This window comes from Mustela erminea, chromosome 10 (genome assembly GCF_009829155.1).
Source record: "Mustela erminea isolate mMusErm1 chromosome 10, mMusErm1.Pri, whole genome shotgun sequence".
NCBI lineage: Eukaryota > Metazoa > Chordata > Mammalia > Carnivora > Mustelidae > Mustela > Mustela erminea.
In genome coordinates, this window is record NC_045623.1 from 77,156,611 (window position 1) to 77,181,800 (window position 25,190).

The 25,190-nt window shown below is 42.2% G+C and overlaps 1 protein-coding gene across 1 annotated transcript in view; it reads left to right on the top strand.

The window, feature by feature from the left end:
- Nucleotides 1-12,184: 12,184 nt before the first annotated feature.
- FOXJ3 (forkhead box J3) overlaps nucleotides 12,185-25,190 on the top strand; it is a 154,593-nt gene continuing 141,587 nt past the window's right edge. Inside the window, exon 1 of the mRNA XM_032360667.1 lies at nucleotides 12,185-12,297. The gene's annotated coding sequence lies outside the window, so the exon portion shown is untranslated. The remainder of the gene's footprint in view (nucleotides 12,298-25,190) is intronic.

Here is a 25,190-nt window from a genome sequence, read left to right on the forward strand (position 1 = left end):
ATGATGCCTAAAGCACCAACTACAAATAAACTATATCAAACTACATCAAACTACATCAAACTAGAAATTTCTGCACAGCAAAAGAAACCATCAACAAAGTGAAAAAAACCCTCCAGAGTGGGGGGAAAAAATATTTGCAAACCATCTATCTGATAAGGGGATAATATCCAAAATATACAAAAAACTCATACAAGTCAGTAGCAAAAGCCACAATCCAAGTGAAAAAATGGGCAGAGGACCTGAGTAGCCATTTCTCCAAAGAAGACATGAAAGGCCAATAGGTATATGAAAAGATGCTTGACATCACTAGTCATCTGGGAAATACAAATTAGAAACAAAATGACATATCTCTTCACACCGGTCAGAATGGCCATCATTAAAAAGGCAAGAGACAAATGCTGGCATGGATATGAAGAAAACGGAACCCTTCCACACCATTGGTGGGATTGGAAATTGGCACAACCACGGTGGAAAACCGTATGGAGAATCCTCAAAAAACTAAAAATAGAACTACCATATGATCCAGCAATTACACTTCTGGGAATATATCCAAAGAAAACAAAAACACTAATTCAAAAGATACCTGCAATCCCATGTTCATAGCCGCATTATTTACAATAGCCAAGACATGGAAACAACCTAACTGTCCACTGATGGATGTATGGGTAGAGAAGTTGTGGTATAGGGGGTGCTTGGCTGGCTCAGTCCATAGAGCATGTGACTCTTGACCTCAGGGTCAAGAGTTCAAGCCCCATGTTGAGTGTAGAGCTTACGTAAGGAAAAGAAAACAAAAAAGAAGCTGCCTATACATACAATGGCAAATTATTCACCCATTAAAAAAAAAACACACACAAGGAAATCCTACCATTTGGAAAAACAAGACTGGAACTTGAAGGCATTATGGTAAGTAAAATAAGACAGACTGAGAAAGACAAAACTGTATGATCTCACTTATACAAGGAATCTAAAAATGAAACAAAACTCACAGGGAAAGATCAGACTTGTTGCTAACAGAGGCAGAGGGTGGAGGGAGGGGGAATTGGAGGAAGGTGGCCCAAAGGTACAAACTTCTAATTATAAGATAAATAATATACAACATGAGTACAGTTAACACTGCTGTATGATATATAGGAAAGATGTTAAAAGAATAAATCCTGACAGTTGTCATCACAAGGAAATTTTTTCTTTTTTCTTTTCTTTTTATTGTATGTGTATGAGAAGATGAATGTTAGCTGAACTTATTGTGGTAATAATTTTACAATATATATAAATCAAGCCATCATGCAATACACCTTAAATTTATACAGTGGTGTATGTAAATTATTTCTCAGGAAAATTGGAAAAAAATATATTACCATAGTCTTCTCCTCCAAGATCCCTTAACCCAAGTGGGCAATACAAAACATAGGAAGAGCCTTTGTGGAAAGTTAAGACACACGAATTATAATTCAAGATCATTCCATAGCATTAGTTCAACAAAATTTTATAAAAATATATTGAGTGTGTAGGGAGAGGGTGGTTGGGTTATGGACATTGGGAAGGTATGTGCTATGGTGAGTGCTGTGAAGTATGTAAGCCTGGCGATTCACAGACCTGTACCCCTGGGGCTAATAATACATTATATGTTAATAAAAAAATAGAAAATTAAACTATATATACATATTGAGTGCTTTGTTGGTGTCACACACCTGCTAGTGTGCTAGGTTTAAAAATGAATGAGAATAGCCAAACTGTGGAAACAGTCCAGATGTCCAAAGAAGATATGGTGTGTGTGTGTGTATATATATATATATATGGACTGTTTTCATATTTTCACTATGGAAACAGTCCAGATGTCCAAAGAAGATATGGTATATATATATATGTCCAAAGAAGATATGGTGTATATATATATATATATATATATATATATATATATATATATACTGTTTCCATAGTTTGGCTATTCTCATTCATTTTAAAATTCTCATTCATTTTTATATTCTCATTATATATATATAATGAAATACTACTCAGCCATCAAAAAGGAATGAAATCTTGTCATTTTGCAACAACATGGATGGAACTAGAGGGCATTATGCTAAGTGAAATAAGTCAATCAGAGAAAGGAAAATACCATATGATCTCACTGTTATGTGGAATTTTTTTTAAAGATTTTATTTATTTGACAGACAGAGATCACAAGTAGGCAGAGAGGCAGACAGAGAGAGGAGGAAGCAGGCTCCCTGCTGAGCAGAGAGCCTGATGCAGGGCTCAATCCCAGGACCCTGGGATCATGACCCGAGTGGAAGGCAGAGGCTTTAAACCACTGAGCCACCCAGGTGCCCCTGTTACGTGGAATTTAAGAAACAAAATGGAAGATCATGAGGGAAAGGAGGGAAAAATAAAACAAGAGGAAATCAGTAACAAACTGAGGGGTGCTAGAGGGGAGGAAGGTGGGGGGATGGGGTAACTGGGTGATGGGCATTAAGGAGGGCATGTGATGCAATATAAGATTGATGAATCACTGAACTCTACCTCTGAAAATAATAATACATAATATGTTAATTAATTGAATTTAAGTTAAAAAAAATTGTTTCAAAAAATGAATGTTAGGGGCGCCTGGGTGGCTCAGTGGGTTAAAGCCTCTGCCTTCGGCTCAGGTCATGATCCCGGGGTCCTGGGCTCTCTGTTTAGCGGGGAGCCTGCTTCCTCCTCCCTCTTTGCCTGCCTCTCCACCTGCTTGTGATCTCTCTCTCTCCTTGTCAAATAAATAAATAAAATAAAATCTTTAAAAAATAAAAATAAAAATAAATTAAAAAATGAATGTGAGGATGGCCCTTATCTCAAGCACAGAGACCATATCTTAATCTTTGCAACTTCCTGTGGGACATGACATAGTCACTGGAACCTATCTTATCCTTATAAAGTCTTGTCTAAGCCCATAGAGGAAGACTGAGTTTCAAGGGGCGCCTGGGTGGCTCAGTGGGTTGGGCCTCTGCCTTCGGCTTGGGTCATGATCTCAGGGTCTTGGGATGGAGTCCCACGTCTCGCTCTCTGCTCGGTGAGAGCCTGCTTCCTTGCTCTCTCTCTCTGCCTGCCTCTCTGCTACTTGTGATCTCTGTTTGTCAAATAAATAAACAAAGTCTTTAAAAAAAAAAAAAAAAGACTGGGGACGCCTGGGTGGCTCAGTGGGTTAAGCCACTGCCTTCCGCTCAGGTCATGATCTCAGGGTCCTGGAATCGAGTCCCGCATCGGGCTCTCTGCTCAGCGGGCAGCCTGCTTCCCTCGCTCTCTCTCTGCCTGCCTCTCCATCTACTTGTGATTTCTCTCTGTCAAATAAATAAATAAAATCTTTAAAAAAAAAAAAAAAAAGATTGAGTTTCAAATCTTCTCTTTTATGGGGCACCTGGCTGGCTCAGCCAGTGGAGTATGCTATTCTTGATTTTCTTGGGTTGGTGAGTTCGAGCCCTATGTTGGGTGTAGAGATCACCTAAAAAAAAAAAAAAAAAAAAAAAAAAAAAACCCTCTTGTATTTTAAAGATTTTATTTATTTATTTTGGGGAGGCAAAGGGGAGAGGGAGAGAGAATCTGACAGAGACTCTGCCCTGAGCGGAGAGCCTGATGGGGGGCTCGATCACACCACTGCGAGATCATAACCCGAGCCAAGACACCTAAGAGTCAGACACTTAACCAACTGAGCCACCCAGGCACTCCAAAAATCTTTTATTTTAAACCCTTTCACCACATTACATCAATCATTCAACTTCCTATGTTTTCTTTTCCTTTTTTCTTTCTTTCTTTATTTGACAGAGAGACAGAGAGAAAACACAGGAGGCAGTGCAAAGGGAGAGAAAGAAGCAGTCTCCCCACTGACCAGAGAGCCTGACATGGGGCCCAATCCCGGGACCCTGGGATCATGACAGAGCCGAAGGCAGGGCCTTAACCAAATGAGACACCCAGGTGCCCCCTTTGCTGTATTTTCTCATCCTTCCCAAACCGTCTTTTATACCTAGGGATGACAGCAGAAATTTGGATCACCAAAGGGAAAAAATTCAGCAGGAGTCTACATGAGTCAGGATAGGCTCTGTTATACGATGGTAGTGACTCCCAAATTTCAATGACTCAATGAGCAAAGTTGTTTTTCTCCCTTACGCTTTGTGTCTTTTCCAGGTCAGCTGTAGCTTTGCTCCATGTTGTCTTCACTCTGGGATTAGACATCTCCATTAGCCTTGATCCTGAATGCTGCTGGTCATCGGGGCAGCAGGGAAGGAAATCATAGCGAAGCACGCTGACTCTTAAATCTTCCATCTGATGGTGGCTCGTACATCCACTCACACATTTCATGGGCTAATGCAAGTCTCGTAATCAAGCCTGCTGCCCAAGGAGTGAGGGAAGTACGATCCATCCAGGATCTATCTGTGAGAGGCACAGTAAATTGTTTGGGAACAATAAAATGGTCTACAACTGTTCTCTTGATTTCTCTCTCTCTCTCTCTCTCTCTCTCTCTTTTTTTAGTTGCAAAACAGATTCTCAGCTACCTTGCCCCCTCAGGCAGCAAAAACTATTTGCACTGTGTGTCTATAGAAAAAAATGAAGAGAATTCTTTGGGACTTTCTGTGTACGTCCCAACCCCAACTGTTTCTAACAAGATTTTTAATTTTTTAATTTTAAAGATTTTATTTATGTATTTGAGAGAGAGAACCTGCATGAGCAGGGAGTGGGGAAGAGGGAGAAGCAGACACCCCACTAAGCAGGGAGACTGATGTGGGGCTTGCTCAATCCCAGGACCCCAGAATCATGACCTGAGCTGAGGGCAGACGTTTAACTGACTGAGCCACCCAGGTGCCCCTCTAACAAGGTTTGAAACAAGGTTTGAAAGCTTTCTTGAGGTTATACTTAGATGTAATATACTCTTGCAATGGCTAGCACCCAGGAGTTTACAATTCTCATATCTATGTGAACTGATGGTTTAGATGGTCTTTGAAGATAAGCCTAGAGCCAAGAAGTTCTGGGTTCAAATCCTGACTACCACTCTCACTACGGAGCCTCTATTTCTTCTTCTTTAAAAGGGGCATGACCTGGTATCTGGCTGGCTTAGTAGGTAGAGCATGTGACTCTTGATCTTGAGTTTGTGAGTTCCAGCCCCACACTGGGTGTAGACATTACTCAAAAAAAAAAAAATAAAATCTTTAGAAAAACAAATAAATGAAATGGGGACGACCACCTCATAGTTTTGCTCTACGGATTAAACTAAAAACTATGAAAGGGGTCATCATATTCCCAATAACACAAGGAACACTCAATAATTATTAGCCACTCTCCCACCATGCTAGGGTTTCTTGATTATTCTTATTCAGCTCATTACACATGAAATAGGTCAACTTGAAATAAAACAATTGTTTCTTTTTTTTTTAATTAATATATAACGTATTATTAGCCCCAGGGGTACAGGTCTGTGAATCATCAGGCTTACACACTTCACAGCACTCACCATAGCACATACCCTCCCCAATGTCCATAATCCAACCACCCTCTCCCTACCCCCACAACCCTCAATTTGTTTTGTGAGATTAAGAGTCTCTTATGGTTTGCCTCCCTCCCAATCCCATCTCAAACAATTGTTTCTCAACTACCATGTTTGTACCCAGAGTTTCAGGCTCTTTTGAGCTGCAAACCTTGGCTTTCTTTTCCTGCTAACCAGGTTTTTTCATTCAATCATTCCAAAAGATACTGCTAGCTAACTGGAAGAGAGGAGATTTCTCTAATCCCACTCCATTTGAACATCTATCTCCTGACTCACTCTTCCTAGCACCACCCAAATTTTTTCTACACCATTCCTTACACATAATGTAAATACTTTATTTAATCTATGTATATGTTAATATTTGTTCAGCTGTCTCGATGCCCTTCTGTCTTTCATTCTGGCTTTCATTCTGGCTCTTAATTAGCTTGGTTGATCCTGAGTGGAGGCAAATGAAGGTTTGAGAAGGTAGTTACAAAGGAAGATGGAATACGGTACCAGCTCAGGACATGGGTTACAGCGCAGGGAAGATAGATGGTATGAGTGTACTTGAGCAAATGCATGGTTAGAACTTGGAATAAGTTTTGACTACTGCCTTCTGCTGGGGAGAAAGATTCTAAGCTACTCCTTTCTTCTGCTGTACTGATAGAATAATCTGAAGTTAATACCAAGCTCCTAGAGGACAGGAATTCAAATGATAGATGGTTTACATACAGTGGTATGGTACAGTTTTATGAGTTAGTTATTGCTATCACTCACTCATGTTTAATGACCACCCACACGACTGTCATTTCCATGGCCTCAAATTTTCTCGTATTCACCCGACCTCTGACTTTATGCAAACTGTCCTCTGCTACCGCAGATTTTCTTCCTCCACTCCAGCCTTGCTTCTGTCTGTACACGGCAAGCTCCTACTCATTAATTCAGACTTAGTCTTAACATTAACGTCAAGGGTGTGGTTTTTTTTGGGGGGGGTGCCCACATCCCCATCTAATCCAAGTTAAGCCTTGCTTCTTCGCTGTTTCCATGGCACAAGTACACATCTCTACCCAATTGTATCGAAATTGTTTACATGTCTGCTTCTCCAGAAGCCTAGGAGCACATTGAAAATAGAGAATTTATTTATTCCTTTTTGACTCTCTAGTATTCAGTCCAAAGCAAGGTATAGAGTAGGGTCTGAGTAAATGATTTGTGAATGCTAGTTAAGTATGCACAGTGACCAACACCCAACTCCCAGGTGCTGTCTTTAAAAATAGCGTGTGTGGGGGCGCCTGGGTGGCTCAGTGGGTTAAAGCCTCTGCCTTCAGCTCGGGTCATGATCCCACGGTCCTGGGGTCGAGCGCATCGGGCTCTCTGCTCAGCATTGAGCCTGTTTCCTCCTCTCTCTGCCTGCCTCTCTGCCTACTTGTGATCTCTGTCAGTCAAATAAATAAAACCTTTAAAAAAAAAATAGCGTGTGTGGTGCTGAGAGCTTCACAGTGGCCTTTGTAAATAGGCTTTGCTGTTGTTGTTCATTCAATACATGAAATATAAAGTATTATCTAAAGATATCCAGGGAATTGGGAAGAATCCTCCAGGGCTGGAAATAATAGGAGGGACTCTCTCATGTTTTTCTATCTTCCTCTTGTAGGTCTTGGCTCATTTTAAATTTATTCCTCGTTTTCTGCTTTCCTCTGACAATACAGGAAGAGAGAGAAAAGAATCAGGTAAAGCCTCATTTGTCTAAGTGGCTGGGGGTCACAGGAATCTTTGAACATTCTGCTGTTGAACAGCCTGGGCAGGTGAATCAAGGTTTTTGTAGGGCAGTTGGAAGCCCAGCTCAGGGCTGTATTTCTTTCAAGAAATTTATAATCCACGTGAGGCTGGGAAAAGATTACAAACAACACAAAACAATAAAACCTCTATGTCACTACTCTGAGCAATCTGTTTCTCTTAAGGCTCTGTCCCCTGAGTTGATCTCCTCTTTGAGGGCCCTCCTGCTTCCTGTCCCCACCCCACCTGTGTGACCTGTGTGAACTCCTCTCTTCTGTGCTGACCTCATCCGTAATAATGCCTTTCGGGGCCTTTATTTCTATTAATTAATTAATTATTATTTTTTAAATGCATATATGTATATTTTAAAGATTTTATTTATTTATTTGACACAGAGAGATCACAAGTAGGCAGAGAGGCAGGCAGAGAGAGAGAGGAGGAAGCAGGCTCCCCGCTGAGCAGAGAGCCCGATGCGGGACTCGATCCCAGGACCCTGAGATCACGACCCGAGCCGAAGGCAGCGGCCCAACCCACTGAGCCACCCAGGTGCCCATAAATACTATATTTTTTAAAGATTTATTTATTTGAGAAGGTGGGAAGAAGGGGCAGAGGGAGAGAGAGAGAGAAACCCAAGCAGACTCCACGCTCAGCACAGAGCTTTGCCGGGCTTGATCTCATGACCTTAAGATCAAAGGAAGATGGAAGATGGTACCAGCTCAGGACAGGGGGAACCAGAGAGGAAATCAAGTCAGATACTCAACCCGCTGCGCCACCCAGGCACCCCTGGGGGTCTTTATTTATGGCAGCATGTGCATGGTTTTTTTTTTGCTATGTAGCTATGCTTCTTGTTTCCATTTAACAGACAAGAAATAGAGACTAAGTGAAACTAAACTGCTTGATACAGGCACACAGAAGTAAACCATGGAAGACGAGCTTGAACCCAAGTCTGCCTTCCCAGTCTGAGCTTTAAGTTTTTCCTCCCCAGTCCTACCAGGTCCCAGAAGCCCACCATAGCACCCTGCTGCTATGGTCATTACAACTTTTTCTGGAAGGGTCAGGGTGTGGGGGGAGCTCTTCCATCTTTGACATTCTGGGACTTGTGTTTCTTTCCTTCTCAAGGGCTGCTGATCCCCAAGCCCCCAACACCTTTCTGGCAGCTATCCAGGTACAAGTCTTTCTATTCCTTTACCCCATCATCTGGCTGACCCCATCAAGTGACTCAGAGTCTTCTGGTCTGGGACTTTGATGACCTCGATCCTGGCCTCAGGTTAAAACCTGGTGACTATGGGCCATAGGTTCTTCCTCTGACAAATGGGGATAATCTCAGTTTTCCCCATATTCTGAAGTGCGTGACCCAGACTGCTCTTTACAGCCCTTCTGTCTCTAGCCCCACTCAGATGATGATGGATTTTGAGATCTGAAGGGGTGGGAAGAAGACAAATTTTAGCCGTATTACCAAGGATTCACCCAATGGCCCAAAAAAGAACTAGAGACTTCCAATTCTCTTGGCAATTGGTAGAAGACCCATCTTCTACCCTCTCTCAGAAAAGCTAGCAATGGTAGCTGCTTCTTCAGAATACTCTTTCTGTTATCAGTGTATTGTGATTGTCTAATCTATTTGTTTCCCATTGTACTGTGAGTTGTTAAAATATAGAGACTGTGTCCTATTTTTCCTACTCACTCTATCAGCCTGGTCCAAGTTCTTGTCTTGAACCAGGACAGTGGAGCCTCTGACTTGCAATGCTGTCTCTGCACTCTACTCTTAGCACCGTAGCTAGAGTGGTCTTTGAATGCAAGAACTGCCTATCGCTCCTCTGTTCAGAGTCCTGTGGTGGTTTTATTTTAGTCAAGATGCTTACAATGGCCTTCAAGACCCCATTCTGACCTTATCAGCCCATTCCGGTTTCAGTTGCTCACCCTGCTCTATGTGTCCAGGATTCTTCACCATGTCTAACACTTCCAGGAATGCTTTTGCCTCCAGGGCTTTCTACTAGCTCTTCCTTTTGCCTGGGACACTCCCAGACAAAGGCACCGCTCCCTCCCTCACCGTCTCTTAGAGTTTCTCATTAAAGTCACATGAGGGATTGGGCTCTCCGATGACTTTAAAATCTCAGCCCCTGAAACCAGAACTGGAAGATTCTGAGTCTACCTTCATTTTTCTTCCCCTAAATCCTCTTTGCCACCCCTATTACTTTGTTCCACCTGTCTAGATGTTTTGATAAATCCTCCCTCTCCTCTAAATATTTTCCTTTTCTCCCTCCCTTTTGCCCCAATACCAGCCTAAGGCCATTCACTTAGATTAATGCACGAGTTTCCATGATGAAAGAGGTGAGGTATAACGCAACAGAAAAATACAACATCTCAGCTGAGGTGAAGCCAGAGAGGTGGTTGGACTCTGAAGACCTCAGGTTTGAATCCTGGCTGTTTTTTCTCTCCCGAGACTGTTTCATTAGCTGCAAAGATGAGGACAGGAGTCCTTTCTCACAGACTTGCGAAAGCATTGCATGGGACACGGGAATGCACCTGGCATGTGGTCTCTGCTAGCTGGGGAGTCCACCAGCTCAGAACTTTGGCTTGTTCTCCATGGAAGCCCCAGCACCTAATGCATGGTTTGGCTGATATTTGTTGAACAAATAAACCCATTATTGGTAAATAAACAACTGTTGTTAAAAAAAAAAAAATCTCAAGCTCCACCCTCCTCCAGTTTTCTTCATATGCCTTACCCTACTCTATTTTCCCTCATAACACCAAATACCTTTTAACACACTAAATAATTTTGCTATTTTTTTAAGAAGATTTTATTTATTTATTTGACAGGCAGAGATTACAAGTAGGCTGAGAGGCAGGCAGAGAGAGAGAAGGAGGAAGCAGGCTCCCTGCTGAGCAGAGAGCCCGATGCGGGACTCAATCCCAGGATCCTGAGATCATGACTCGAGCAGAAGACAGCGGCTTAACCCACTGAGCCACCCAGGCGCCCCAATAATTTTGCTATGTTAATCGCCTTTTCCCTCATAATAGATGAAAACTCCAAAAGGGAAGGATATGTTTTCTCCTTTCTTTCTACTGTTTGCTGATATATCCCAAGCACTAAAGTAGTGTCTAACAACCTTAGTAGTGACTGGCAAATATTTGTTGGACAAATTAATCTTTTTATTTTCAGAATCTTGCTTTTTCTAAGATTTTTATTTATTTATTTGAGAGACAGAGCATGCGTGTGCCTGAGTAGAGGAGAGGCAGAGGGAAAAAGAGAAGCAGACTCTGCTGAGCACGGAGCCTGATGTAGAACTTGATCCCAGGACCCGCGGTCATGACCTGAGCCAAAGGCAGAGGCTTTAACCCACTGAGCCACCCAGGGGCCCCTAGAATCTTGCTAGAGTCTTTTTTTTTTTCGTTTTTAAAAGATTTTATTTATTTATTTGACAGACAGAGATCACAAGTAGGCAGAGAGGCAGGCAGAGAGAGAGAGAGAGAGAGAAGGAAGCAGGGTACCCGCTGAGCAGAGAGCCCGATGCGGGGCTTGATCCCAGGACCCCGGGATCATGACCTGAGCTGAAGGCAGAGGCTTTAACCAAATACTGAGCCACCTAGGTGCCCCTCTTGCTAGAGTCTTAAAACAGAAAAGGAATAAATGCTTAGCAAATGGCAGGTGTTCAATCTGTACTGGGAACTGGGTACTCAGTTCTTTAACTACCTGATATCTTTATCTGATCTCTACCAGACTATGTCAAAAAAGGTTCCCAGGGCCAACTGGTTCAGGCCTCTTCTTTTCTCTTCATCCAATCAACCTAGTATTCATCTAACAAATATCTGAGTATCCAAATATTGAACACCTACTTTGAGTTCAAAAGTATGGTTGGTTCTTGCTTATATATATGCGACTAACCCAATGAAGCAATAGCAAATTAGAGGTCTGAATGTAATTAAGTATGAAATTACAGGGCAGATTAGCAGTACTAATAGTTTAGAGAAAGAATCAGTGAAGATTGACGTAGAAGGAAATTCCAAAGTTCACAGTTCTTCCGAACTACTCTTCAAAAGGTTCCACCTGTTGATAGGAAGGACCATAACCTGAACAACTATTTTAAATATTTTATTTATTTATTTGATAGAGATCACAAGTAGGCAGAGAGGCAGGCAGAGAGAGAGGAAGGGAAGCAGGTTTCCTGCTTATCAGAGAGCCCGACAGGCTTGATCCCATGACCTGAGTCGAAGGCAGGAGATTTAACCCACTGAGCCACCCAGGTGCCCCCTGGGCAACTATTTTAGAATCAGAAGGGCCTTTAGAGTCCCAGCTACTCTGTTTTAAGAAGGAAACTAAGGATAGGACAGGGTCAAGCCTCGGCAGATGGGCCTAGAATCCGGGACTTGTAAAGTTCTAAAAGGAAGGTCCTGAAGGGCCAAGGTGCCCTTATTTGGGGCCTGTAGAACCCGCTCTGTGCAAAGTTGGAAAAGGAGTCTGGTTTCCCCGGAGAGGCCGGGGTGCTTGCCGCTACCAAGGGGGCGGAGGGTGGGGGAAGGTCACGAAGCGCCATTCCTCCCGGGCATGGGGCCTGATGAATCCGTGGGCAGGGTCCAAGGCCAAAGGTCCCTGCTGTCAACTACGGGGTTGTCCCCGCCGTCCCCACTTCCTAGCCGCCACTCGGAGGCGCAGGGACCCCAAATCGCTCGGAACTCCAAAATACAGGTTGCGCTGAGGGAGCTACCCCGGCGTCCCAGGGCACTACTTGTCCCAGCGGAGGGATCCCGCGCGCGTCGCCGCGGCCTTGTTCGCGAAGGGGAGGGGACGCCGCCGACGCGGTGCTGGTGGCGCAGCGACGTCGCGGGAGGCGGGGGCGACGGCGGGGGCGGGAGGGGAGCGGGTCGGGAAGTAGTTCCGGGTGCGCGGCCCCGGATGTTGGCTGCTCCCGCTGCCGCCGCCGCTTTCGGCGCTGCTCGGGGCCTCGGCCGCTCGCACCAGGCGCCGTTGGGACCTTTCCCGGGAGGCGGAGACGCACGCAGCGGCCGGGGGCTCGGCCGGGCCGTCCCGGCCTGCGCAGCCTGAGGTGAGTGCCCGCCGCCGGGGCGGCGGGCGAGGAGGCGGGGCTGGGGCATCTCCCGGGACAGAGGCAGGGGCTGCCCTCCGCGAGACGCCCTCTCCTTTCTCGGCCGTGGCCGCGGTGCGGGGTGGGCGGCGGGCGGGGCAGGGGGCCCGCGTCCCGGCTGGGGCCTGGCGGGCGGCGAGGGCTGGGTCCCTCCCTCCCCCGCGGCGTTTCTCCTCAGCTGCTGCTGCCCCTCAGCCGGGAAGCGGTGGCTCCGCGCCTCCCGCCCCTCCCCCAGGCAGGCCCCGGGGGAGTCAGACGGGGTTCCCGGGGGCGCCGAGTCTGAGGACAGCGGCGGGCTCCTCCTCTCCGTGACCTGCCCGTTGGCCTGGGCTGGCCCCCTACCTCGGCACGATGCAGCTTCTTCCCTTCAAGCTTGGGGTGTTTTTCGGCCGGCGAGGCGGGCAGTACCTCCGGCCTCGGGGGAGCCCTTCGGGATGAGGCCCGCGCGAGGGGCCTCCATTCCCACCCACCCTGACGCTGTGTCCTCTGCCGGCATTGGGGCAGAGGCAGCCGTTCCATGCGGACGTGTTGCTGTCCTGTGTGTGTTGCATCCTGCCCACGTGGTAGGGTGTCTCCCCCCCTCCCCCCTCCATTTTTTGCAGCTGGTGAGGAGGGAGGTTTACGCGGTGGTTTTTCCTCTGTGATTTCCTCCCGTGGCGTGGAAGGTGTTAGGGGCAGTTTGCTTTGCTGAGGCCGACTGTTGGTTAGCTGGGGAGAAGCAGGAGTTGTACTCTCTGAAATTGAGACAGCAGGGGACATGGCAGGGCTTAGTGTCATAGACATCGTTCCTCCTCTGCTTTTAGCTGTTCTCGTTCTTTTCTCTGTTGTTTGATCCAAAAGAGTGTGCTCTAGCTGCCGATGCACTGAGGTGTGTAGTTCTCACTTCTCCGTTCTACTTTTCGTGTGTTTGGTTGGCAGAGGTTTTTCTTTTCTGTGTTGTGCGTTTCACGTCTCTGTTGCTTCTAGTGGGATTCCTGAATGAAATGAGTTGGGCCGGCCCGGGAGTTAGCGTCTGGTGGGCATCTTTTTTGTCTTTTCCTGACCTGTATTTTTTTTCTTCTATTTTGCCTCCCAGTGAAAGAAAGGAGTGCATGTTATGGAAGTATTGCATGCATGGCTCTTTACTTGGAACGCGGTACTAGAGAGTTTGTTTCACTGAGTCACTTATTTTGTGGGAGCTCTTTTATTTCACTTTTCCTCTTTTTCTGTTGAGTATCTTTGCGCTACTCTGTTTTTCGAAGCTGGTTTTGAAACGTGTTTTGGGTAGTTTCTTTCCTTAATGTCCGTTCCAGGTTAAGGTTTCCAGCTTCCTGTGTTTAGCTCTTGTGTGACCACAGATTGCTTGCTCCCTTAACAGGGAGCAGGCTGCAGTAGCAAGTGAGAGAAGCCTTATACCTCCTAGAGCATAACAAATATTTAAAGGAAAACAGTAACTCCCTTCATTTTTCTGTTTGGGTGGCATATATATGGATGTGATTGAATTTTTTAAGGGTTTTTTGTTTGTTTGTTTGTTTCTAAATTGTAAACTTGAGAATTTTTGTTTTCCTTTTGTGTCTCTTGGAGTTGAGGTGAATCTTGTTACTGGTTTTTGTGATACTGGGAACTTTTCATACTTTTATGAGGTACTTGTTGGCTGGGGTCAGGACATGTTTATTTTGGTTCATTAGTTTGCGTGAAATAAAATCTCACTATTTTGAAGTCACTTTTTAGATTCCAAGTTGGCTAGCATGCTCACTTTTTAATGATTTGTCTTTTGCATTGTATGTTCCCTTTGAGTGTATATATATTTATACTTTTTGTGTGGTACGGTTGTTCATATATTCTCCCATGCAAAATAAAGAAACTGAAGTACAGATTCTATCTGTTTTCATCATGCTGAGTATGGGTGGGGCAGTGGAAAATAGAGACTGTTTTTCTGATGTATTCTGAAACATATTTTTTCAGTAAGTCAGTCAGCATTTGTATACTTTTGCATAATACTGCGCTGTGTGTGAAGTAGTCTGTATGAAGAGACACAAGGAATAAAATATGTGGTCTCTACAAATGCTTCAACTTCTTCCGGGAAACAACACATAACATCCATATTCATAAATTACCAAGCAACATCATACTCCTGGTTGGGATGACAGTGCAGCCAACCTGAAAGGTGTAAGCGAGATTTGCAAAAGATAGGCATTTTTAGAGGAGCCGAGATGTATTCCAGGAGAGTGAGGGAGTATTTACAGAGGTAAAGAAGTGACAGCGTATAAAAAGATATAGCAAGGGATACCTTGGCTCAGGTGGTAAAGCGTCTGCGTTCAGCTCAGGTCATGATCCCAGGGTCCTGGGATTTAGTCCTGCAGGGGCCTCCTTACTTAGCAGGGAGCCTGCTTCTCTTGCTGCCTGCTGTTTCCCCTGCTTGTACTCTCTTTCTCTCTGACAAGTAAATTAAATCCTTTAAAAAAAAAGATACAGGAAGTAGGTTGACCTGCACAGAGAATCTAGATTGGTGAATAGTAATAAATGAATTCAGGATTGGTGAGTAGGTGTTGATGGAGGACCTATCTAGGATGTAGGGTTTATTTAGTTTGATGGGGTACCATTTTGGGTTCTAAAGACTGGGAGTAAGAGAATGCATATAGTCCCTGACAAAGGTTTTTGTATTATCTGAGTGTTCTGGAGTGAAGAGACTGACTAGAATGGTCTTGGAGAATTTTATGAGTAAGATCAGAGTCCGGCATAAGGTAATGACTGTGGGAATAAAATAATAGCTAATATTTATTGAGTGTCTCCTGCATGCCAGGCATTGTTGTAAGCTCTTTACATGTATTTATCTCAAAATCTCCACCAAGTTCTTACTATTCCCATAAAGAAACTGAGTTACAGAGAGGTTAAGTAACTTGCCCCAAATCCCACAGAGAGTAAGCTGCAGAGTGAGGATTTGAACCCCGGCAGTCTCATCTTTGAGCTTTTTGCATTAATCTTTAAATTGAACTGTTCTGAGGAAGAAGCATAGGATATGTAAGAAGATGTATGTGTGAGTAAAGATTAATTTGAGCTTAGTGATGATTGTGGAAAAAGGGAAGAAAACAAAAAAGCATTAAAAGATAAAAGCCTAGAGTCCTGGGAGGATGACTGATAAGAGGAAATTAGGAAAGTATCATTGTGAAGGGAAATGAGCTAAGATTGGTTATGGGCAACATTAGATAGGGTTCAATCAGTTTTTCTATAGTAGGCTAGTTTTCTGCCAGTTCTGACGGCTTTTCTCCTTGCTGGCTTGACTGGAAATGAAGACTAGTGTAAGCAAAACAATTAGAAAAACAGATCTATTCAGAAGAAAAAAATGTACCCCACATTGCAAAGCCACATAGAAATAGCATAGGAATTATTTTGGTTGAGCCACACTGCTGCTTGCCAGCCTCAGTGAAGACAATGAAAAATTGACTAGAGTACGATTGAAGTATCAGTACATTGTTATAGGATTAATAGAGATAAAAATGTAGATTTTTCACTGATCAGGGCTGTGTAGATTGTAGTAAAAAACAGGTGAGTAGATGAGTGATAGGAAGTTAGTAGTATGATGGTGAAAGAGCTTTGAGGTTTGGAATTTGGGGTGACATTATAGAATAACAGGTAAACATTCTGAGAAGAACCAGGAAGTGTATCAGTGCTATTATAGAAGCCAAGGATAGGAGAGGCACTGGGGTTGATAGTATCTGAGGTAGTCTGGGAGTTCAGAAATAATCATCATGATGGAAAGACTAGGATTGGGAAGTGATTTTTAACCTAGAATTTTGAAAGGAAGGATAAGAATAGATACCACATTTGTTCTCCATGGAAAGATCTGTAGAGACATTATGGTCTGGGATGGTTAAAAAAAAATTTTTTTAATGATTTATTTATTTATTTTAGGGGTTATGGAGAGGGAGAGAAAGTCTCAAGCAGACTCTGCTAGGCAGGGAGACTGATGCAAGCCTCCATCTCCCAACCTGAGATCACGACTTGAGCTGAAACCAAGAATCAGACTCTTAAGCGAATGCACCACCCAGGTACCCCTGGTGTGGTAATTTTAAGTATTTTCTCCTAATTCTTCCACCAGTCTTTTTTGTCTACGTGTCAGAACTACTCAAATATCAGGAAACTCACTTTTTTTTCTGTAAGAAAGGAACAAATATATTCTAAAGCCAGTAATTTTATACTTTAATGGTTCTCACAAACTTTTTCTCTTACTCTTTTTTCAAAGTTTTTTTGAGGTATAATTTACATACTGTATAGTTCATTCATTTGACGTATATGGTTCAACAGTTTTTAGTAAATTAAGTTGTACATCCATCACCACAATCACATTTAGTCATTTCATCATCCCCCCCAAAATATACCCTGTTCTGGATATTTCATATAAATGGAATCATATACCATATGGTCTTTTGTGTCTTAGCATAGTGTTGCAAGAGTTATCCATCTTGAGGTTTGTATCAGTATCTCATCCTTTTTTATTGCTGAAGCATACTACCTTTTATTTACCCATTCATTAGTTGGATATTTGGGTTTCTTATTCTTGTAAAAAGCCTTTCCCTTACTTCATCTTAGTCCTCACCCTGTGAATTTCACTCCTCCTATGGCTTTTCTTTTAGATTGTAACCTCTGCTATGCATTCCGCTAGGCTTTGGGAATTAAAAATGTGTAAGACGTGGCCCTTGAACATTCATGTAGTATTTATGGTTTACATAAATTTTCTCATACATCATCTCATTTTGTATCATAACAGTCCTGTAATGTGGGCAAAGCATTTTTTAAAATGAGCAACTTGAAGTTTAGGTTAGGTGACTTGCCCAAGATTGTACATCTAAATCAGTAATGGAGCTATTGGATCTCCTTAGTCCATGTTCATTGCTATTTCTACTTCCTGCTAGTGTTCTAAGTTAAAGGATTCCTATGTGAATTTCTGGGTAATTGGAGGGGCTGGGAAGTCTCCTTAGTGAATCAGTAATTTTTAATGTCTAATCTTCGGGACTTAAAATGAATGTGTGTGTGTTTGTGTGTGTTTGTGTATTTTTAACCAGATTCTGTTACTTCTGTGCTCTGTGATTTAGATAAGTGATTTCATATTCCTGCCTTTTCTTCAGAACATCAATGAGTATTTATGTGGTGATGATAGTGGCATTTTCTGAAGCCTTAATATGGGTCCAAAAGTATTCTGAGTATTTAACATTCATTATTCATATACTCCTCATAACAACTCGAACAGGTAGATTTTATTATTATCAATTTCACAGACACAGAGAGGAAACAGGCACAGAGAGATTAAGTAGCTTGTCTGAGGTTCTATAGCTAGGGATGGAAAGAGGCAGGATTTGAATGCCTGTAGTCTATTTTCAGAACTCAGTGGCTGTTAATCACTACATTGTACTGCTTACTGGGCTATGAGTTAATAGAGGGTAATATTTCAAGTAAGGGCATGACAAGGATATGAAGATTGGATTTTGAATGTGTTGGGAAGCAAATAGCAAAATTAAAGTTGACATTGTGTCCACATATTTTAAAACTGAACTGGGTATCAGCATTGTACAGAGATACGTGTTGTTTGTTTCCAGGTAAACTTTTTGTTTGTCCTTCCTAATAGCCTTTCAACTCAGAAATTGCATTGTTTTCAGTGCTTTTCACTGTTGGCTTTGTTATGCACTTAGCTTTCCACATTGCCACTGTTCAGGAACCTTGGCTTGAGATAGCCAAAGCTCACTTTTACCTCTCCTCAGCCTTCTTATAACTGAATTTTTGTTTTCCATTATCGACAGTTAGTGTTTCAGTCCTAGGTAGAGATACTGTCCTCCTTCACTTGAAAACTCAGAAAACACCACAGTGGCATTTTATAACTGTCAAAAGATTTGATCATCTTAATTGGCATAATTGGATTTTAGTGCACAAATAACAAGAACCAAAGCACAGTGTTTTGGTTAAAGAGATTGACTTATACTGAAATTGGAAAAGGCATCTGCTATACAGGATTTTGGATTTAATAGAATTTGTTATAACCAGATCAGCAAAGCATTATTACTGTGGACCATCTGTTGGGATATGGAAATAGCTTTGTTATATGGAACCAGATGTTGTATTTATATTTATAACAATGGTATTCTATTTATTTTAAGTAGCCTTTTGTAGTTAGGTACCTTCAGTTTCTATTCTGCTTAACATACCAACTGATAACTTGAGAATGTGATGTCTTTCAAAATGGTTACTACTTTCTTATAGAATTGAGAATTTTATTCTGAAACGGAAAGAAGTGGCACTTATATATGGTGTCAAACTTTTGTCCTGTAACAAGATAAAATATAGGATAAATAAGAATATGACTTAATTAGGACCATATTCAATAAGAACTCTTACTTTGACACATTTAATAAGCATAGATTCTGATAGTTACTAAACCACTCTGGTTGCTTTAAGATTTTAGCATAAATCTGAAGTGATTTTGTTTTGGTATAATCAGACCTACATTGGCACTGCCCTGTCAGACTTACTTCCCATCATCAATGGGTGAAGTAGTCTGTAATGGACTCATGCTTATGGAATGCAATAAGAGGAACTGTTCTCAGAACATAATCTTAGAGGTCTCTCTTCTGAATTGAATGCTAATAGTTTAGGGGTGGGGAAAATCCTTGCGTGGGAGTTTTCAGAGAGAGTCTCTGTAACTTTGCATGTTGGCTCTCTTAGTTCATTTGGGCTGCTATAACAAAATACCACAGATGGGTAGCTTAGAAGTAACAAAAATTTATTGCTCACAATTGGTGGAGGCTGGAAAGTCTAGGAACAAGGCACCAGCATTGTTGCCTTTTGGTGAAGGCCTTACAGCTGGCACCTTAGCATGTGGAAGGTGCAAGGGAGCCTTCTGGAGCCTCTTTTATGGGAGACTAATCCCATTCATGAAGGCTCTATCATCATGATCTAAGCACCTCCCAAAGACCTACTTCCTAATACCATCATTTGGGGTTTAGGATTTCAACGTGTGGGTTTTTGGGGGAGGGGCAGAAACATCAAACTGCAGCATAGCTTTGGCTGTTTTTTCATTCACATGTAGAGAGGATCATGAAGAGTTGGGTCACACATGGGAGAGGGTCACAGAACAGTTGGTCCATTTTTTCAGGATGATCCTATATTTGAAGGAGACTACCCAGTAAACTTTTAGCTAAACTCTTCTGAATTACAGAGTTAAAAGCTGTAAAGGAATTTACCTACTGGACAGCGTCCTGCCCAGTGGTATAGTGATACCAAGGAAATAAGATTGATCTGAATCATACAGTGCTGATGTTACCTTATTAGAGATCTCAGAAGTTGGGCTTGGAATTTTTTTTTTTTAAATATTTTTTTGTTTGACACAAAGCAAGAGCGAGAGAGGGAAAAGCAGGCCAGCTGAGCAGGGGGGCTTGATTCCAGGACCCTGAGGTCATGACCTGAGCTCAGGGCAGACGCCTAATGACTGAGTCACCCAGGCACTCCAGGTTTGGAATTTTTCTTAAAGTAGAGATCTGTCCTTATTGAATGTTGACACAGATTTGCGAGGGAAATGGATGGGGGGGAGTGGGCAGACTGTAAGAACTCACTAATAATTTCATACTGCTTACAGAGAGATTGGACTGAGGGGAGTGCAATATGGTAAAAATAAGTTACTGTTAAGATCCTAGATTTTGGTTGGTGGGTACATGGGTGCTTATTAAATTTGTTCAAAAATGACTAAAATTTCTGTGGCTTGGCCGTAGAACTTTGGGAAATAGACACAACAGTCAAATATGCTGTAGTCAGGAGCAGGTTAACTGTCATTGTAGGAGATGAATAATATATAGCACAAGTTTCTGCTCGTGTGGTTGGGTCTGCTAATCTATAACGTGCTCTCCCTGTCTACCCTGTGTAAGGAGGTCTTGATGGTATTGTCGCGCTAGGCGTATACATGGTAATCACCATTGGAAAAGGGATTTTGTTTATGTGGGGAAGTCGTGTTTTATATTGTTTATTATAGGGGACGTGTGTTTTGGGAAAATAACCATCTTATATTTGGGTAATACTTTTTGAAAAGCATTTTCTCTCATCTGTTCAGTGTTGGAACCTCCCAACAGCCCAGTAATAGACATGGTGCGGCAAGTAGTATGCTTACCGACAAATGGAGAAAATGAGATACAAGCTAAGACTTAGTATTACTCAAGTTGTTCAGTAGCACCAAAACAGGAACCAAGATCGTGCATTCTGTTTCTGGTCTTGTACTCTTTATAGGAAACTGACTAAGGTTTTATGAAGAATATGCTTTGGATTTTTGAGGTAGAAATTAAAGGCTATGGACCCCAAAGGACCTTGGCTGCTTGGAGCAGAACTTGTGATACTATCAGACTAAGGGACATAAAACTATTGAGAACAACTTCTTGCCTTGTTAAATTTGGGTTCATTTCCAGTCATTGGATGTATTTTTACTTGAGTCTGCTTTCTTTGCCTTTGTAGAATTCTGGAGGCATGGAGGAGACAGACTCAGAAGGGATACTTTTAAGAATTAGAAAATTGCAGATTCGGTCTTATGTTATGGAAGTACACATCTATAACATGTAGACTCTTAAGAAAATGTGCCTGGAACACGAATCTACTGAGGGAGCTAGGGTTACTGTCATAGTGTGAGTCTATTGTTTCTTGCCCAGTGGGTAGGAAGAATGATAGTATATAAAGAAGTTACAACTGCATAGAAAAAAAACTGTGAAAGAAAGCATCATAGTAGGTAGTCTTTATTTTCTCCTTTGAACCCATTTTATGTTTTCTGAGTTCTCTACAGTGAGCTTATACCATTTTTATAATCAGGAAAATTAAACATGTATGAAAATTTAGAATGAGAATTTAGAAAAATGTGAATCATAACACTTTGGGAGAGCAGTTTAAACACTTGGTATTGGGACGCTTGGATGGCTCAGTTGCTTAAGCGTGGGCCTTGGGCTTAGGTCATGATCTCAGGGTTCTGGGATTGAGTCCTGCGTCGGGCTCCTTGCTCAGCATGGAGCCTGCTTCTCCCCCTCTCTGCTTCTCCCTGCTTGTGCTCACTCACTCTCTCACTCTCTCTGATAAATAAGTAAATAAAATCTTAAAAAAAAAAAATCCTTGGTGCTATCAAAGTATTTCGCTTTCTGGGCAGTTACAGTAATAAATCAGTTTGATAATTGTTTCATTATAATCTATTGGTCAAATTGTGTGTGTAATAAGTGTTTTGGATTTTTCTTTGCATTAGAATTTGGTCATTTAGCTCTCCTGATTAAGGAATTAATTTTAGTTCCCTAGAAGCAACCAAGACCTTAGGTTTACTTTAGTAATTATTTATCAATAAGTGACCTAAAAATAGCACACCAGTTTATAAAGAAAACTAGACTTAAGATCTACTTTTATGCTGCCATATCATTGGCAGGTTTCAAATAATAAAAACCATTTGTGGTTTTTGTTTTTTTTTTTAAGGTTTTATTTATTTAGTAGGCAGAGAGGCAGGCAGAGAGAGAGGGGGAAACAGGTTCCCTGCTGAACAGAGAGCCTGATGTGGGGCTCGATTCCAGGACCTGGGATCATGACCTGAGCCGAAGGCAGAGGCTTTAACCCACTGAGTCACCCAGGTGACCCTATTTGTGGTTTTTTAAGGTAGTTTTCATCCAGGGACATTGGACTCATTAATTTCTCTCACTTGTTTGCTCATTTATTCACCATTTGCTGTGTCCTGGGCACTGTACTAAAAGCCGGGGACACAAGTGAAAGACAGGGTCCTTGCCAGCGAGGACTACAGCTTTTAGTTTGGGAGAGACACTGCAGAGGTAATCTGTGGCATGTAGAGGTATTCTGGAATTTCTTCTGTTTTCTGGTTAACTAAAAAGGCAGAGTGGCTAGCTTTGTTTTTTGAAGAACTTAATGTATTTAGTGGTGTCAGTAGATGGCTTTAAGAGAAGCTAATGGCTTCATAGTTAATTCTCTGCCTGCAAAATATTCAAAATCATTTATCTAAAGAATTTCTTTATCTAAGGAACATTTCTTATTGAGGTAAATGACCTAGCATTCAGATTTTTTTTGGGAGCAACCTTGTATTTACTCTTTCAGGATAGAGACTGCATCTTCTTTTTATTTATCCTCTATATTTAACACTTAAAAGACATTAACGGGCATATTATATATTTACTGTAGTTGTAAATGAAAGGATATTTCATGTTTAATATATTTTTAAAAGATTTTATTTATTTATCTGACAGACAGATCACAAGTAGGCAGAGAGGCAGGCAGAGAGAGAGAGAGGAGGAAGCAGGCTCCCTGTTGAGCAGAGAGCCTGATGCGGGGCTCAGTCCCAGGACCCTGGGATTATGACCTGAGCCGAAGGCAGAGGCTTTAACCCACTGAGCCACCCAGGCACCCCTCATGTTTAATTTTAAGAACTTTTTTGGAAAGATTTTTTGAGAGCTCGAGCATGTGCTCAGGAAGGGTAGAAGGGAAGGGAGAAAGATTCTAAAGCAGACTCCACACTGAGTGGGGAGCCGACTTGGGGCTCAGTCCAGTGACCACTGTGAGATCATGGCCCGAACCAAAACCAAGAGTTGGATGCTTAACTGACTGAGCCACCCAGGTTCCCCTAGAATTTTAATATTGTTACAAATACATTGTTTTGAAAGTTTCCTTTTGTCTGATATGGTGAGAAGTACAGTAGTTCCTAAATTTAAGAGTTAATCATTCAGGCCAGCGAGATTTCCCACTAAAGCACTTGATACGTACTTACTTGGCTACTCTTAGAACGCCCGTAGTCACAGATACCTATAAGATAGACTGTCATTAGCTCTAATTGAGGTAAAATTTCCTTTAAGTTCATATCTTTCTTCATCCTCTGTGGAACAGTAGAGACCCAGTTTGTGTTCTTTATCAAGATAATCCTTCAAATATTTCAGTGATTATCATTCAGCAAATACTTCTAGAACACCTGTGTGTGCAAGACACTGTTCTGGGCATCATGAGAGATGTGAAGGTAATTAAGAGGAGTAGTCTGTTCACAGAGAGCTGATACAGAGAAAGAGCCACCAGCTTGTTGAAAAGGAAGTTTTGCTTATGATCAGGAAAGCTTTGTGGAGATAATTGAATTAAGATTAGTGGTGGACCTTCTAGGCCTGCAGCATAATAAACCCAGAGATAGGGAGCACAGTGCAAGTTAGAAGGGTAGCAAGAAACAGAGGATACTCTGTTTCACAAAGTACCCTCCAGAATATTAAAATATTCATTGTATCCCCAGCTCGTGGAGGAATGTTTGGCCAATAATTGGGGCTTGGTGAATTTTTGTTGAATGAATGAATAAATGGTTCCTTTTGGGAAATACTGAATATCTTTTCTGAAGAATGGTAAAGCACTTGAGGATATTGAACCCTTTGATAAGTCTGTTAGAGAGAAAAGTGTTTATCTCAGATTTATCTGACAATGGAATGCCTGTTAATGACTCTTGAAATCCTCTGGAAAGTACTACACCAGGGGTCTCTATGGTTGAGGTGACAGGGAAGGCTGGGAAATGTTTTCTTCTCCACACTAAACACACCTACTTTTTTCAGACATTCTGCACTTGACATTTGGCTTCTAAACTTGTCACTAGTCTGATATCTCTCCCTGCAAGCATTCTAGCTTGTAAATGTTTTTAAAATGTGATGCTGGAAACAGAGCTCAATACTCCAGTTGTGAACTAACTAGTAAAGAGTGCATGGGGCTGTTACCCTCCTTGATCTGGGTACTATGCTTCTAGTGAAGTTTAAGATTGTATTTTGTTTCTTTTTAGCAGCTGAGTCACTCTCTTGGCTCATATTTAGTTCTCATATTAATTTACAAGAAGTTCTTTGAATAGATTCAGAGAGATTTCTTATTAGTAGAGCTAACAAATGAATGCTGGTTTTCATCTGATTGAGTCTAGGCTGTTTTCTTCAGAAATACTAGTCATTCTTAAGCTTCCTGAAATCAGAGAAAGAAAAGAAAAAGAATTAATTGTACGGTGCTGGACTTGACCAAGTAACAGGAAAGTCTGCAAGTGCACTGCTGAGTATTTGTAAAAGCAGATAACATATAATGAATCCCCATATACCCATCACAGATTTGACCATTATTAAGCTGTTTGCCACATATGCCTCAACCCTCTTTGTTTAAGTATTTAATTTTTAAAATTTAAAAAAAATTTTTTTAAAATTTTTTTACTTATTTGAGAGAGAGGGAGAGAGAAAGAGAGAATGAGCCAGGGAGGAGGAGAAGAGGCTGAGGGACAAGCAGACTCCTTGCTGAGCAGGGAGCCTGATGCAGCACTTGATCCCAGGACCCTGGGATCATGACCTGAGTAGAAGGCAGATGCTTAATGTACTGAGCCACCCCCCCCCCCCCCGTTAGTTTGACATACCTGGCCCACTAAGAGCCAGTAGTCCAATGTTAAGAGACAGACGCATACAAAATAATACAAAGCAGATTTTTTTGCTTTCCCATGTCCATGCCTTGATTGTTCCCCCATTGTGCCCCTCCCCCCCCCGAAAATGCTGCCAGGGGAATCTTAACCCATTATTGTAGTCATGTGTTGATGAGACCCCCAGTTGATTCCCTCTTGAATCAACCTAAATTATACTGTTTTTGCTTGGTACTCAGTCTTCCCACTACCTCCCACCTTTACCTAATGTGCAACTCAAGGCACAACCTTTTTTTTCTTTTAAAGATTTATTTATTTTTTTTTTTGAAAGTGAGAGAGAGAGAGGGAGAGAACACAGCAGGGGAAGAGGGAGAAGGAGAAGGAGGCTTCTTGCTGAGAAGAGGGCTTGATATGGGGCTCGATTCCAGGACCCTGGGACTGTGACCTGAGCAGATGGCAGACA